Source organism: Xenopus tropicalis, chromosome 7 (assembly GCF_000004195.4).
Source record: "Xenopus tropicalis strain Nigerian chromosome 7, UCB_Xtro_10.0, whole genome shotgun sequence".
Lineage (NCBI taxonomy): Eukaryota > Metazoa > Chordata > Amphibia > Anura > Pipidae > Xenopus > Xenopus tropicalis.
In genome coordinates, this window is record NC_030683.2 from 49,464,887 (window position 1) to 49,482,847 (window position 17,961).

Consider the following 17,961-nt stretch of genomic DNA (forward strand, 5'->3'; position numbering starts at 1 on the left):
ATACAGGGTTATGGGAGATAGCTCTCAGTACAAGTGAGGGAATACAGGGGTATGGGAGATAGCTCTCAGTACAAGTGAGGGAATACAGGGTTATGGGAGACAGCTCTCAGTACAAGTGAGGGAATACAGGGTTATGGGAGATAGCTCTTAGTACTAGTTGATCCAGGGACTGGTCCGATTGCCATCTTGGAGTCAGGAAGGGATTTTTTCCCCTCTGCGGCAAATTAGAGAGGCTTCAGATGGGGTTTTTTGCCTTCCTCTGGATCAACTAGTAGTTAGGCAGGTTATATATAGGCATTATGGTTGAACTTGATGGACGTATGTCTTTTTTCAACCCAACTTACTATGTTACTATGTAATCAGTTTTAAAAATCTAAATTATTTGATTAAAATGGAGTCTATGGGAGAAAGGCTTTCTGTAATTAGGAATCTGGATAACGGGATTACGTATAATGGATCCCATACCTGTATTATTATTTTGTTCTTTAAAGTACTTCTTTGACCATGTTTTAAAAATAATTTTACCACCTGTTCTTAATGTTTCATTAAAATTAAAGCAACAAGAAAGAAGGATGAAGGATTTAATCAATACTGTTCATTAGGATGGCAGTGTTACAAATGAATGCCTCCTAGGCAGCAATTACCACCACTTAGCCATTTTATGGTGAATTTATTTTCTGAGTTACCATTTGCTATATTTGTATAAATGAATGAATTAATATGCCCTAATAGCAATGTAACTATACTCGCTATACCTTTTCATGTAATTACTAATATCACATTACAGTGATATCAATGTTAAATTGAACGTGCAATGAAATATATCTGAACTGAATATAGAGACTCAAAACATGAACTTAGACAAGATCTGCTTTTTATCTTCATTCATGTATTAGTGTAGATTTTCTCAAATAAAGAAAGTTTGCTTAGCATGTAGAAGGTAATTTATGGTTTATATGTTACATTAAACTGCATTACCTTTGCATTACTACAAGCTGAAAATGACTGTAAGGATTAGACACCTCATTTTTTGTAAAAATTATTTTTAAAGGCAAACTAAGGGCTGGCAAACTTTCTTTCTCTTTGTGTATAATTAATGGCTTTTTATCGTTTATAGCAGCTGGTCAACTCCAGATTGTGGGTTAGACCGAGCGCTGGCACAATAATGTGTTTCTAGCAGCTGGTCAACACTACAGCGTGGGTTAGACCGAGCGCTGGCGATTTCTGTGTTTTGTGTACAAATTGTAGCCAAATTTTGCTTCTAGCTGCTATGTAGCCTTTAAACCAATGAATCACTTTCATGTGTGTGCTAATGAGGTGGGGCTTAAAAGCTCCCTGCTTTTCCACTAGAGCCTTTTTGAGCTAAAGGTAGGTGCAATAGGTCTTACTACTCAGTCACATTGTTTGCTGGGGGACTTTATTTTAATTGCATCACAGACTCAAAGTCATTAGACAGTGTAGGACTCACGTACAATGAGGGGCCTTGACGTGGCACGTGAGCTTACATATTTTGGCCAAAGTGTGGTACTAACACCTCATTTTTTGTAAAAATTATTTTTAAAGGCAAACTAAGCGCTGGCAAACTTTCTTTCTCTTTGAGGATTAGATAGAGTGCCTAACACAGGAGCACAGAAATGGAGAGGTGTGCAGCTACTTCTATAGCAGGAATCGATGGGAGATGGCCTTTATGAATAATGGGTTGCCAGATATGGGATCCCATACCTGTACATGCATTTAATAAAAATACCATGTAACTGTGCTACCTTATTACTTTAGGTGTAATTTGTAGTAACTAATTCTAAAGTTTCATTTTGTAATTAAAATAAACATATTTAGACATGAGCTGCTTTTTAAAATGCAATAATTTATTAGTAAATCTCAAGGATTTTTAATTAGAGAAATCGTGAAATCATCTTTAGATTGTAGAGAGTTTATTGCCGCATTGTATGATTTAGTATAGTGTAGAAGGCATCATCTGAGAGAAGATTCTCATCTCATTGTATCCTTCAGTGATGGTGGGGTTGGTTTTGACCCTGCTGTTGAGTCGGAGTCCTCTGGCATGGGTCTGTGGAAAAAAAGATACAAAAATAAAGCTAAAAAATTCTATACAGAATGTCCCAGTAATACAGTAATGTTGGTTTGTGATCTGTACATTTTTATTTTATAGAAAATGAAAATTGAAATTATCATTAAAACAGGTTTAACTGGTTTAAATATTTCTTTCAGCACCACTGGTTTTCAGCTATTGCTGTAAAATACTTTGATCTTATTGATAATCCACTCAATTCAAAATCCATCAAATTATTAAATAAGCGGCCCATTTTTAACAAAGTGTGCTGTTTTTCATTTCACCTGCAGTATCTATACAATACAGTAGCATTTTCTTTCTCTCATTTCAATGGTAACTGAAAAATATGTTTCTTGCGAATGCAACTTCTCATACATTTCCTATTCTGAGCAAAATGACTATAATAATTACAGTACAACAGACACATTATGGTAGTTAATAATCTTATTAAATAGATACTTTCTGTGTCATTTATTATCCATTTAATTTTTATTTATCTAAATAAGTGTCAGCTCACAACTGGGTAAAGAAGTGAAGACTCTTTCTAGTCCCCACAACAGCTGTTTGGAGGACACCTGCCTTCACCATAGCATATTACCTATTCTGATTTTATATATTATAACAGGAGAAAATTATTATAAAGGTGCAAGCTAATTGTTCTGCTACTGGCTTGCAATCCTGTTTCTGTTTGCTTTTATACCAAGACATTGGTACGATTATAATTTGTTCCTCACATAGATGGTGTTTGAGTCCTTAGAACATATTTATCTTTTGGGCTTTGAAATTAAAACTCCCAGTAACACGTCAACCAATAGAAGTTTATATTTACTGGTCAGGTTTTTAAAATGAACACCTGACTGGTATCTATAGGTTGGAAAACCCTGGCAAACTGTTCATTATTACATTAGTCAGTTTGTATTTATTAGATTTTTTGAGTTGCAGGACATTTAGCATTTTAGAATGAACGATGAAGATACAGTACCTTGGCATTGTGGGATTGGCTTAGGGCAAGGATCCTTGCAAGCTGTAATAAAACATAACATACATATATTAATATATAGAAACTGAAATTTGCATTGCTCTGCAAAAACAAACTACAAATAAAAAAGTAAAAAGGGATAATGGTGTTACGTTTGCTAGTTGCCTAGCAACCCATGGGTTACTAAATGTGGGTAAATGTAAGCTAAGCAGAAATGTAAGTCATTGTTACTTTCCGTAATCAAAAGAAATGGTATCTTGTTATCTTAAAGGCCAAACTATTTATTGTTATTTTATAATAACAATATCATGCAAAAGTGGTTGCACACTACTGTCCTATCCAGTAAAATGTAATAATAATAGTCTTTTACAACCTAATAACCATTCTCATATTTTCCCACTATTTTGATAACTAGAAGCCCTGTATCACTTGGATCAATAGATGACATCTTATTTTAACGGTGGAGGAAATAAATGCATTTTAGCTGTGAATAAAAAATCTAATACTTACGATCTTGGCATTTCTGTGGTGGAGGGCATGGATTGCATGGCTGGGGTGGGCAAGGCTCTGGGCATTTCTTTTGCTGACCCTTAACTCCAGACATGGTTATCTGTATTAGAAGGCAAAGGATTTCAGGTACGAAGATTCAGTTTAGGATTCTCTGGTTGCTTTCAGTCAGACAGTGCTCAAGGTATTTATACAACATTTTATGCAAATATAAATCAATAAATAATAGGAAAAACCTTAATAAGGAGCAAAGGAAGTATTTGCATGTAATTGTTTTGTTTTTTTTCCCTTTAGGACAGGGTGTGTAGAATGAATGCCTTATTAATATAAATATGATGCGATGTTTGTAATGTTTGTACATAGCTAACATTTTTCAAGGTTAACTTTAAATCATTTTGCTTTTATTAAGTGTTTTTATAATATGCAAGTATGTTTAAAGCACAGCTTTGGATCCATTGATATCATATACTTAATTCAGCTAAGAAAGATTAACAGCATGCAAATGCAACACAGAATACAACACTACATTGCTGCACCACATCATAATGGAATTTTAGGCATAAATAGAGCACAATGATGTTATTCTTCTTCTTATCAGCACCATAGTGACCTATCTTGATCACTTAAAATCTATCAGGCCAAACTTGTGTTCTTTATAAATATTTATTTATTACCATAAAGAAATGTAATGTTTCATCTATATTTTTACCAGGTGAAAAGTATACTTACCCCTAAAGTATTTGCATTCATGTTTTTTAAGTCATCAGGGATTTATACATTGGGATTTTTTTTTGACAGCAACAAATTTAACATACGGGAGGTAAAGCATTTATTCTATTTGTTTTTCCAAGTACTAAAACCTGTATGTACTTGTAGAACTAGTTGTGTTATTTCTGTTGCGTCTCTGAAACATACGATGATCGGTTAATCCTGAAAACCTAAATCATAGTTGTGTTGCAACAGCTACCTATTAAAAACCAGAACAACAAAATATAAATATGTAATTATTCATTACAGGTATATGAATTATTATTCAGAATGCTTGGGACCTTGGTTTTCTGGAGGGATCTAGCAGCCCAGATTGCTAGTTTGTCAAGATCCTGCTGCATGGATGCCACAACCTGTATAAAATTCCTTGTAGATTGTAAGCTCTTTTGGGCAGGGCCCTCTTCACCTCTTGTATCGGTAACTGATTGCTTTATATGTTACTCTGTATGTCCAATGTATGTAACCCACTTATTGTACAGCGCTGCGGAATATGTTGGCGCTTTATAAATAAATGTAAATGTAATGTAATATCTGCTAAAAACATTTAAACATTAAAGAGGTAGTTCACCTTTAAATTAACTTTTAATATTTTGTAGATATTGATATTCTGAGGCAATAAGTAATTAGTCTTTATTTTGTATGTTTTTTTTAATTATTCAGCTTTTTGTTCAGCAGTTCTCAGATATTTGGTTGCTAGGTTTTTTTTTACCCTAGTAACCAGGCAGTGGTTTAAACAAGAGATTAGAGATGTAGCGAACCACACAAAAAAAGTTCACGAACCCGTTCGCGAACTTCCGCCAAAAAGTGCGAACTTTGCGAACCCCATAGACTTCAATGAGAAGGCGAACTTTAAAACCTAGAAAAGCCATTTCTGGCCAGAAAACTGATTTTAAAGTTTTTTAAAGGGTGCCACGACCTGGACAGTGGCATGCAGGAGGGGGATCAAGGGCAAAAACTTCTCTGAAAAATACGTTGTTGACACAGCGTTGCGTTTTGTGCTGTAAAGGGCAGAAATCACACTACATTTCTAAACTTGCGTAATAAACTGCTTTAAAACGTCCGGCGTCTACATGCCAATCAAGTCGTGTAAAGGTTACAGCCGGTTCACAGGCAAAGACAAAATGCTGCAGTAGTGGATACGGAATATATTATTGCTGGTGGAAAAACATCGCTCAGGTGATTTTATAGCAATGCAATGTCACTACTATGTGTAACGTGTTTGGTGCACTACTATGAACAACAGCAAACAGCACTGGACACGTTAAAGAACAGTAAGTTAAATTAAAAAAAAAAAATTAATAATAAAAAAAAGTGATCTCTGGTTGGTGCTGGGGGTGAACTACTAGGAGCAGCACACCAGTCCCCAACACAGCTAGACTAATAGCACTCGGCTCTATAAATTACAGTAGCAAAGTAAAAAAAACACAAAAAAAAAAAAATGATGTGAATGTGTGGTTGGTGCTGGTGCACTACTATGTCTGTGTCCAACACACACAGACGGAGCTGCAGTACACAATGAAAAGAAGAGTAACAGTAATCAGAAAATAAAAGCAGTCTTTACAAGGACTATTGGGTTACAGCAGATGAGATCAGCAGGACAGCTGCCCACAGCAGCTACATACAGAGCAGTAGAAAGTAGATTACTAGTCAGCAAAGCTACCTAAACTGTCCCTTAAACCCCTGCACAGCTCTCTCCCTATGCTAACTCATCAAGCACACACAGGCAGAATGTAAAATGGCTGCTGGGCTTCGGTTTATATATGGAAGGGAGTGGTCCGGGGGTGGTCCAGGAGGGAGAGCTGCCTGGGAGACATCGCTAAAAGTTCGCAAACTTGCGAACACCCGATTTTCGTGTGAATTAGTTCGCCAGCGAACAGTTCGCTACATCTCTACAAGAGATGGGAATATGCTTAGTAGAGGGCCTGCACAGAAAGATAAGTAATAAAAATTAACAATATTAATAAAAATGTGGCCTTACAGAGAAATAGTTTTTGGCTTGAAAGCTGGGAAGTGGCAGAAGAGAAAGGCAAATAATTCAAAAACTATAAAAAAAATAAATAAGGAAAACCAATTGGAAAGTTACTCGGAATAGGGCATTCTGTAACATATGGATTCATGCAGCTTAGTTAGGTACTTGTACAAGTACAAGGAACGTTTTATTATTAAAAGCAAATCATTTTTAATATGTAAAGATTTTTGTTTATAATGGCCTTTCAATAATTTGGAACTTTCTGAATCCAACTTTGCTGGATAAGGGAGCACATACCTGTACCACACAAGGGCGGGCCAAGCTGACCTAAAACCCTAGGCAACACATCCGGCTACCTGACCTTATTTCCAGTCCTGTTACCACATAACAGATGCAGTAGCTGGCAGAAACAAATTCAAGTTTTTGTACAAGATTAATGGGCTTAATTATAAATTTTAGAGTTTCTAAATTCGAGTTTGTTTCTCTAAATCAAATAAACTCACATATTGAATTGTCGCTTATTTATTAAAAAGGAAAACTCGTACAAATAAACTCTCACACTTTTTCGAGTTTATGCGCTCTGAAAATTTGAAAGATCCGAGTTTTAGAATATGGCTTCACTTTGCCTATGACAACTCCCATTGATTTCTATAGAAACTCTCAAAATTTTACATGCCTAATTTTTACATTCAAGTTTTGGTTTTTTTTGCACTTAATAAATAACAGGCATTCAAGTTTTTGTACCATTACTAAAATTCAAGTTTTTTAAAAAAAAACTTGAATCGAGAAAAAAAATCAAACTCAATTGTTGAGCAATCACTTCCAGATTTATGAAAATGTGACTTTAGAGCTTAAAACATAAAAACTCACCCATTTCATTCCTATGGAATTTTTAGATGATGATTAAGGATGATTTAATATATGATGTGTAATATATAGCCGACAATAATAAAGGCAATGGCACATGGTAAGTTTTAATCCACACAATTTGTAGTGGCAGTAAGAATGGGCTCTGCCAGCCACAGATCATTTCCAATTCAGTTGACTGCCATGTCCTATAACTTGTAGAATTGAAATTACTACTTTCCTTGGAAAAATATAGCAATACAGGAATAGAACCCATTATCTGTAATGCTCGGGACCAAGGCTATTCCGGATAAGGGTTCCTTAATCCTAAATTTGAATCTGCATACCTTAAGTCTACTAAAAAATAAAAAAAAACATTAATTAAACCCAATAGGATTGTTTTGCGTCCAATAAGGATTCATTATACCTTAGTTGGGATCAAGTAGAAGGTACTGTTTTATTATTACAGAGAAAAAGGAAATCAGTTTTAAAAATCTAAATTATTTGATTAAAATGGAGTCTTTCCGTAATTAGGAATCTGGATAACGGGATTACGTATAATGGATCCCATACCGGTATTATTATTTTGTTCTTTAACATACTTCTTTGACCATGTTTTAAAAATAATTTTACCACCAGTTCTTAATGTTTCATTAAAATTAAAGCAACAAGAAAGAAGGATGAAGGATTTAATCAATACTGTTCATTAGTATGGCAGTGTTACAAATGAATGCCTCCCAGGCAGCAATTACCACCACTTGGCCATTTTATGGTGAATTTATTTTCTGAGTTACCCTTTGCTATATTTGTATAAATGAATGAATTAATATGCCCTAATAGCAATGTAACTATACTCGCTATACCTTTTCATGTAATTACTAATATCACATTACAGTTTGATTGTTAAATTGAACGTGCAATGAAATATATCTGAACTGAATATAGAGACTCAAAACAAGAACTTAGACAAGATCTGCTTTTTATCTTCATTCATGTATTAGTGTAGATTTTCTCAAATAAAGAAAGTTTGCTTAGCATGTAGAAGGTAATTTATGGTTTATATGTTACATTAAACTGCATTACCTTTGCATTACTAAAAGCTGAAAATGACTGCAAGGATTAGATAGAGTGCCTAACACAGTAGCACAGAAATGGAGAGGTGTGCAGCTCCTTCTATAGCAGGAATCGATGGGAGATGGCCTTTATGAATAATGGGTTGCCAGATATGGGATCCCATACCTGTACATGCATTTAATAAAAATACCATGTAACTGTGCTACCTTATTACTTTACTTGTGATTTGTAGTAACTAATTCTAAAGTTTCATTTTGTAATTAAAATAAAGAGATCCAAAGCATAAACAGATTTAGACATGAGCTGCTTTTTAAAATGCAATAATTTATTAGTAAATCTCAAGGATTTTTAATTAGTGAAATCATCTTTAGATTGTAGAGAGATTATTGCCGCATTGTATGATTTAGTATAGTGTAGAAGGCATCATCTGAGAGAAGATTCTCATCTCATTGTATCCTTCAGTGATGGTGGGGTTGGTTTTGGCCCTGCTGTTGAGTCGGAGTCCTCTGGCATGGGTCTGTGGAAAAAAAGATACAAAAATAAAGCTAAAAAATTATATACAGAATGTCCCAGTAATACAGTAATGTTGGTTTGTAATCTGTACATTTTTATCTTATAGAAAATGAAAATTGAAATTATCATTAAAACAGGTTTAACTGGTTTAAATATTTCTTTCAGCACCACTAGTTTTCAGCTATTGCTGTAAAATACTTTGATCTTATTGATAATCCACTCAATTCAAAATCCATCAAATTATTAAATAAGCGGCCCATTTTTTTACCAAAGTGTGCTGTTTTTCATTTCACCTGCAGTATCTATACAATACAGTAGCATTTTCTTTCTCTCATTTCAATGGTAACTGAAAAATATGTTTCTTGCGAATGCAACTTCTCATACATTTCCTATTCTGAGCAAAATGACTATGATAATTACAGTACAACAGACACATTATGGTAGTTAATAATCTTATTAAATAGATACTTTCTGTGTCATTTATTATCCATTTAATTTTTATTTATTTAAATAAGTGTCAGCTCACAACTGGGTAAAGAAGTGAAGACTCTTTCTAGTCCCCACAACAGCTGTTTGGAGGACACCTGCCTTCACCATAGCATATTACCTATTCTGATTTTATATATTATAACAGGAGAAAATTATTATAAAGGTGCAAGCTAATTGTTCTGCTACTGGCTTGCAATCCTGTTTCTGTTTGCTTTTATACCAAGACATTGGTATGATTATAATTTGTTCCTCACATAGATGGTGTTTGAGTCCTTAGAACATATTTACCTTTTGGGCTTTGAAATTAAAACTCCCAGTAACACGTCAACCAATAGAAGTTTATATTTACTGGTCAGGTTTTTAAAATGAACACCTGACTGGTATCTATAGGTTGGCAAACCCTGGCAAACTGTTCATTATTACATTAGTCAGTTTGTATTTATTAGATTTTTTGAGTTGCAGGACATTTAGCATTTTAGAATGAACGATGAAGATACAGTACCTTGGCATTGTGGGATTGGCTTAGGGCAAGGATCCTTGCAAGCTGTAATAAAACATAACATACATATATTAATATATAGAAACTGAAATTTGCATTGCTCTGCAAAAACAAACTACAAATAAAAAAATAAAAAGGGATAATGGTGTTACGTTTGCTAGTTGCCTAGCAACCCATGGGTTACTAAATGTGGGTAAATGTAAGCTAAGCAGAAATGTAAGTCATTGTTACTTTCCGTAATCAAAAGAAATGGTATCTTGTTATCTTAAAGGCCAAACTATTTATTGTTATTTTATAATAACAATATCATGCAAAAGTGGTTGCACACTACTGTCCTATCCAGTAAAATGTAATAATAATAGTCTTTTACAACCTAATAACCATTCTCATATTTTCCCACTATTTTGATAACTAGAAGCCCTGTATCACTTGGATCTATAGATGACATCTTATTTTAACGGTGGAGGAAATAAATGCATTTTAGCTGTGAATAAAAAATCTAATACTTACGATCTTGGCATTTCTGTGGTGGAGGGCATGGATTGCATGGCTGGGGTGGGCAAGGCTCTGGGCATTTCTTTTGCTGACCCTTAACTCCAGACATGGTTATCTGTATTAGAAGGCAAAGGATTTCAGGTACGAAGATTCAGTTTAGGATTCTCTGGTTGCTTTCAGTCAGACAGTGCTCAAGGTATTTATACAACATTTTATGCAAATATAAATCAATAAATAATAGGAAAAACCTTAATAAGGAGCAAAGGAAGTATTTGCATGTAATTGTTTTGTTTTTTTTCCCTTTAGGACAGGGTGTGTAGAATGAATGCCTTATTAATATAAATATGATGCGATGTTTGTAATGTTTGTACATAGCTAACATTTTTCAAGGTTAACTTTAAATCATTTTGCTTTTATTAAGTGTTTTTATAATATGCAAGTATGTTTAAAGCACAGCTTTGGATCCATTGATATCATATACTTAATTCAGCTAAGAAAGATTAACAGCATGCAAATGCAACACAGAATACAACACTACATTGCTGCACCACATCATAATGGAATTTTAGGCATAAATAGAGCACAATGATGTTATTCTTCTTCTTATCAGCTCCATAGTGACCTGTCTTGATCACTTAAAATCTATCAGGCCAAACTTGTGTTCTTTATAAATATTTATTTATTACCATAAAGAAATGTAATATTTCATCTATATTTTTACCAGGTGAAAAGTATACTTACCCCTAAAGTATTTGCATTCATGTTTTTTAAGTCATCAGGGATTTATACATTGGGATTTTTTTTGACAGCAACAAATTTAACATACGGGAGGTAAAGCATTTATTCTATTTGTTTTTCCAAGTACTAAAACCTGTATGTACTTGTAGAACTAGTTGTGTTATTTCTGTTGCGTCTCTGAAACATATGATGATCGGTTAATCCTGAAAACCTAAACCATAGTTGTGTTGCAACAGCTACCTATTAAAAACCAGAACAACAAAATATAAATATGTAATTATTCATTACAGGTATATGAATTATTATTCAGAATGCTTGGGACCTTGGTTTTCTGGAGGGATCTAGCAGCCCAGATTGCTAGTTTGTCAAGATCCTGCTGCATGGATGCCACAACCTGTATAAAATTCCTTGTAGATTGTAAGCTCTTTTGGGCAGGGCCCTCTTCACCTCTTGTATCGGTAAATGATTGCTTTATATGTTACTCTGTATGTCCAATGTATGTAACCCACTTATTGTACAGCGCTGCGGAATATGTTGGCGCTTTATAAATAAATGTTAATGTAATGTAATGTCTGCTAAAAACATTTAAACATTAAAGAGGTAGTTCACCTTTAAATTAACTTTTAATATTTTGTAGATATTGATATTCTGAGGCAGTAAGTAATTAGTCTTTATTTTGTATGTTTTTTTTAATTATTCAGCTTTTTGTTCAGCAGCTCTCAGATATTTGGTTGCTAGGGTTTTTTTTACCCTAGTAACCAGGCAGTGGTTTAAACAAGAGATTAGAGATGTAGCGAACCACACAAAAAAAGTTCACAAACCCGTTCGCGAACTTCCGCCAAAAAGTGCGAACTTTGCGAACCCCATAGACTTCAATGAGAAGGCGAACTTTAAAACCTAGAAAAGCCATTTCTGGCCAGAAAACTGATTTTAAAGTTTTCTAAAGGGTGCCACGACCTGGACAGTGGCATGCAGGAGGGGGATCAAGGGCAAAAATTTCTCTGAAAAATACGTTGTTGACACAGCGTTGAGTTTTGTGCTGTAAAGGGCAGAAATCACACTACATTTCTAAACTTGCATAATAAACTGCTTTAAAACGTCCGGCGTCTACATGCCAATCAAGTCGTGTAAAGGTTACAGCCGGTTCACACGCAAAGAGAAAACGCCGCAGTAGTGGATACGGAATATATTATTGCTGGTGGAAAAACATCGCTCAGGTGATTTTATTGCAATGCAATGTCACTACTATGTGTAACGTGTTTGGTGCACTACTATGAACCACAGCAAACAGCACTGGACACGTTAAAGAACAGTAAGTTAAATTAAAAAAAAAAAATTAATAATAAAAAAAAGTGATCTCTGGTTGGTGCTGGGGGTGAACTACTAGGAGCAGCACACCAGTCCCCAACACAGCTAGACTAATAGCACTCGGCTCTATAAATTACAGTAGCAAAGTAAAAAAACACAAATAAAAAAAAATTATGTGAATGTGTGGTTGGTGCTGGTGCACTACTATGTCTGTCTCCAACACACACAGACGGAGCTACAGTACACAATGAAAAGAAGAGTAACAGTAATCAGAAAATAAAAGCAGTCCTTACAAGGACTATTGGGTTACAGCAGATGAGATCAGCAGGACAGCTGTCCCACAGCAGCTACATACAGAGCAGTAGAAAGTAGATTACTAGTCAGCAAAGCTACCTAAACTGTCCCTCAAACCCCTGCACAGCTCTCTCCCTATGCTAACTCATCAAGCACACACAGGCAGAATGTAAAATGGCTGCTGGGCTTCGGTTTATATATGGAAGGGAGTGGTCCGGGGGTGGTCCAGGAGGGAGAGCTGCCTGATTGGCTGCCATGTATCTGCTGGCTCTGGGGTGAGAGGTCATAATTTGGCTCCAGCTAAGGCGAACCCAAAATTGCGAACTTCGCTAAAAGTTCGCGAACTTGCGAACCTGCGAACACCCGATTTTCATGCGAATTAGTTCTCCGGCGAACAGTTCGCTACATCTCTACCAAGCTGACCTAAAACCCTAGGCAACACATCCGGCTACCTGACCTTATTTCCAGTCCTGTTACCACATAACAGATGCAGTAGCTGGCAGAAACAAATTCAAGTTTTTGTACAAGATTAATGGGCTTAATTATAAATTTTAGAGTTTCTAAATTCGAGTTTGTTTCTCTAAATCAAATAAACTCACATATTGAATTGCCGCTTATTTATTAAAAAGGAAAACTCGTACAAATAAACTCTCACACTTTTTCGAGTTTATGCGCTCTGAAAATTTGAAAGATCCGAGTTTTAGAATATGGCTTCACTTTGCCTATGACAACTCCCATTGATTTCTATAGAAACTCTCAAAATTTTACATGCCTAATTTTTACATTCAAGTTTTGGTTTTTTTTGCACTTAATAAATAACAGGCATTCAAGTTTTTGTACCATTACTAAAATTCAAGTTTTTTAAAAAAAACTTGAATCGAGAAAAAAAATCAAACTCAATTGTTGAGAAATCACTTCCAGATTTATGAAAATGTGACTTTAGAGCTTAAAACATAAAAACTCACCCATTTCATTCCTATGGAATTTTTAGATGATGATTAAGGATGATTTAATATATGATGTGTAATATATAGCCGACAATAATAAAGGCAATGGCACATGGTAAGTTTTAATCCACACAATTTGTAGTGGCAGTAAGAATGGGCTCTGCCAGCCACAGATCATTTCCAATTCAGTTGACTGCCATGTCCTATAACTTGTAGAATTGAAATTACTACTTTCCTTGGAGAAATATAGCAATACAGGAATAGAACCCATTATCTGTAATGCTCGGGACCAAGGCTATTCCGGATAAGGGTTCCTTAATCCTTAATTTGAATCTGCATACCTTAAGTCTACTAAAAAATAAAAAAAACATTAATTAAACCCAATAGGATTGTTTTGCGTCCAATAAGGATTCATTATACCTTAGTTGGGATCAAGTACAAGGTACTGTTTTATTATTACAGAGAAAAAGGAAATCAGTTTTAAAAATCTAAATTATTTGATTAAAATGGAGTCTATGGGAGAAAGGCTTTCCGTAATTAGGAATCTGGATAACGGGATTACGTATAATGGATCCCATACCGGTATTATTATTTTGTTCTTTAACGTACTTCTTTGACCATGTTTTAAAAATAATTTTACCACCAGTTCTTAATGTTTCATTAAAATTAAAGAAACAAGAAAGAAGGATGAAGGATTTAATCAATACTGTTCATTAGTATGGCAGTGTTACAAATGAATGCCTCCCAGGCAGCAATTACCACCACTTGGCCATTTTATGGTGAATTTATTTTCTGAGTTACCCTTTGCTATATTTGTATAAATGAATGAATTAATATGCCCTAATAGCAATGTAACTATACTCGCTATACCTTTTCATGTAATTACTAATATCACATTACAGTTTGATTGTTAAATTGAACGTGCAATGAAATATATCTGAACTGAATATAGAGACTCAAAACAAGAACTTAGACAAGATCTGCTTTTTATCTTCATTCATGTATTAGTGTAGATTTTCTCAAATAAAGAAAGTTTGCTTAGCATGTAGAAGGTAATTTATGGTTTATATGTTACATTAAACTGCATTACCTTTGCATTACTAAAAGCTGAAAATGACTGCAAGGATTAGATAGAGTGCCTAACACAGTAGCACAGAAATGGAGAGGTGTGCAGCTCCTTCTATAGCAGGAATCGATGGGAGATGGCCTTTATGAATAATGGGTTGCCAGATATGGGATCCCATACCTGTACATGCATTTAATAAAAATACCATGTAACTGTGCTACCTTATTACTTTACTTGTGATTTGTAGTAACTAATTCTAAAGTTTCATTTTGTAATTAAAATAAAGAGATCCAAAGCATAAACAGATTTAGACATGAGCTGCTTTTTAAAATGCAATAATTTATTAGTAAATCTCAAGGATTTTTAATTAGTGAAATCATCTTTAGATTGTAGAGAGATTATTGCTGCATTGTATGATTTAGTATAGTGTAGAAGGCATCATCTGAGAGAAGATTCTCATCTCATTGTATCCTTCAGTGATGGTGGGGTTGGTTTTGGCCCTGCTGTTGAGTCGGAGTCCTCTGGCATGGGTCTGTGGAAAAAAAGATACAAAAATAAAGCTAAAAAATTATATACAGAATGTCCCAGTAATACAGTAATGTTGGTTTGTAATCTGTACATTTTTATTTTATAGAAAATGAAAATTGAAATTATCATTAAAACAGGTTTAACTGGTTTAAATATTTCTTTCAGCACCACTGGTTTTCAGCTATTGCTGTAAAATACTTTGATCTTATTGATAATCCACTCAATTCAAAATCCATCAAATTATTAAATAAGCGGCCCATTTTTTAACAAAGTGTGCTGTTTTTCATTTCACCTGCAGTATCTATACAATACAGTAGCATTTTCTTCCTCTCATTTCAATAGTAACTGAAAAATATTTTTCTTGCGAATGCAACTTCTCATACATTTCCTATTCTGAGCAAAATGACTATAATAATTACAGTACAACAGACACATTATGGTAGTTAATAATCTTATTAAATAGATACTTTCTGTGTCATTTATTATCCATTTAATTTTTATTTATCTAAATAAGTGTCAGCTCACAACTGGGTAAAGAAGTGAAGACTCTTTCCAGTCCCCACAACAGCTGTTTGGAGGACACCTGCCTTCACCATAGCATATTACCTATTCTGATTTTATATATTATAACAGGAGAAAATAATTATAAAGGTGCAAGCTAATTGTTCTGCTACTGGCTTGCAATCCTGTTTCTGTTTGCTTTTATACCAAGACATTGGTATGATTATAATTTGTTCCTCACATAGATGGTGTTTGAGGCCTTAGAACATATTTACCTTTTGGGCTTTGAAATTAAAACTCCCAGTAACACGTCAACCAATAGAAGTTTATATTTACTGGTCAGGTTTTTAAAATGAACACCTGACTGGTATCTATAGGTTGGCAAACCCTGGCAAACTGTTCACATTTTATTACATTAGTCAGTTTGTATTTATTAGATTTTTTAAGTTGCAGAACATTTAGCATTTTAGAATGAACCATGAAAGATACAGTACCTTGGCATTGTGGGATTGGCTTAGGGCAAGGATCCTTGCAAGCTGTAATAAAACATAACATAAATATATTAATATATAGAAACTTTTTGCATTGCTCTGCAAAAACAAACTACGAATAAAAGAGTAACAAGGGATAATGATGTTACGTTTGCTAGTTGCCTAGCAACCCATGGGTTACTAAATGTGGGTAAATGTAAGCTAAGCAGAAATGTAAGTCATTGTTACTTTCCGTAATAAAAAGAAATGGTATCTTGTTATCTTAAAGGCCAAACTATTTATTGTTATTTTAAAATAACAATATCATGCAAAAGTGGTTGCACACTACTGTCCTATCCAGTAAAATGTAATAATAATAGTCTTTTACAACCTAATAACCATTCTCATATTTTCCCACTATTTTGATAACTAGAAGCCCTGTATCACTTGGATCTATAGATGACATCTTATTTTAACGGTGCAGGAAATAAATGCATTTTAGCTGTGAATAAAAAATCTAATACTTACGATCTTGGCATTTCTGTGGTGGAGGGCATGGATTGCATGGCTGGGGTGGGCAAGGCTCTGGGCATTTCTTTTGCTGACCCTTAACTCCAGACATGGTTATCTGTATTAGAAGGCAAAGGATTTCAGGTACGAAGATTCAGTTTAGGATTCTCTGGTTGCTTTCAGTCAGACAGTGCTCAAGGTATTTATACAACATTTTATGCAAATATAAATCAATAAATAATAGGAAAAACCTTAATAAGGAGCAAAGGAAGTATTTGCATGTAATTGTTTTGTTTTTTTTCCCTTTAGGACAGGGTGTGTAGAATTAATGCCTTATTAATATAAATATGATGCAATGTTTGTAATGTTTGTACATAGCTAACATTTTTCAAGGTTAACTTTTATTAAGTGTTTTTATAATATGCAAGTATGTTTAAAGCATAGCTTTGGATCCATTGATATCATATACTTAATTCAGCTAAGAAAGATTAACAGCATGCGAATACAACACAGAATATAACATACTACATTGCTGCACCACAGCATTATGGAATTTTAGGCATAAATAGAGCACAATTATGTTATTCTTTTTCTTATGAGCACCATAGTGACCTATCTTGATCACTTAAAATCTATCAGGCCAAACTTGTGTTCTTAATAAATATTTATTTATTACCATAAAGAAATGTAATATTTCATCTATATTTCTCTGTTCTGGTCTATTAATGGATCATGGTCCCAAAAGCTGTACACAACATCTACCTTTTAGCCAATACACATAAATACAAGGTACAGTTGCAATAAGCACTTATTTTCTCCTATTTGTGTCTGTAAGTTACCCTCCCATTTAGATTGTAAGCTCCATGGGGCAGGGACCTCTATCCTCTTGTCTCTTTGATTCTTAACTTATTGCAGCTGTACCTTGCATTTATTGTTATACTTTGTATTTATCTATTATTATTTTAATAACCCCTTGTTGTATTAATCTATTCTACTGTAAAGTACTGTGTACATAAGTAGCATTTTATAAATAAAGAGTCCATCTCATTTTCCTAAAACAAAAGGTTGGAATTGCTGGTTACCTTCGAAACTTGACTGTAGCTGTGCAGTCAGTAGAAGAAACATGTTTTTTTAACCTTACCTCCTCTCTTGACCTCAGCTTAACCATTACAGTGGTTAATCCAAGTAGGACGTTTCATCAAAGTTCTGCCTGTGTAAGCATACTTTTACAATGCACACGTGCTGTTTGGCCACCGAGTGAAAGCTGTTATTTGTTTTAGGAAAATGAGATGGACTTTTTTTTTTTTAAATGTCTGTCACTGCAATTTAGCATCCCATTATGCCAGTCTAAAACAGCTTTAAAATAAAATGTATTTTTTTTCCCTAGTTAGG

General features: G+C 34.3%; 3 long non-coding RNA genes across 3 annotated transcripts; all 3 read right to left on the minus strand.

Moving 5' to 3' along the window:
- Positions 1–1,844: 1,844 nt before the first annotated feature.
- On the minus strand, positions 1,845–3,728 carry LOC100489795. Its single transcript, XR_208795.2, has 3 exons — positions 3,558–3,728; positions 3,051–3,092; positions 1,845–2,065 (listed from the first exon to the last, which is right to left on the minus strand). It is a non-coding gene; the product is annotated as an uncharacterized LOC100489795 (long non-coding RNA).
- A 4,787-nt stretch (positions 3,729–8,515) lies between these two features.
- On the minus strand, positions 8,516–10,392 carry LOC101731901. Its single transcript, XR_208796.3, has 3 exons — positions 10,223–10,392; positions 9,716–9,757; positions 8,516–8,728 (listed from the first exon to the last, which is right to left on the minus strand). It is a non-coding gene; the product is annotated as an uncharacterized LOC101731901 (long non-coding RNA).
- Positions 10,393–14,879: 4,487 nt separating this feature from the next.
- LOC101731939 lies at positions 14,880–16,765 on the minus strand. Its single transcript, XR_208797.2, has 3 exons — positions 16,588–16,765; positions 16,084–16,125; positions 14,880–15,092 (listed from the first exon to the last, which is right to left on the minus strand). It is a non-coding gene; the product is annotated as an uncharacterized LOC101731939 (long non-coding RNA).
- Between the last annotated feature and the right edge of the window lie 1,196 nt (positions 16,766–17,961).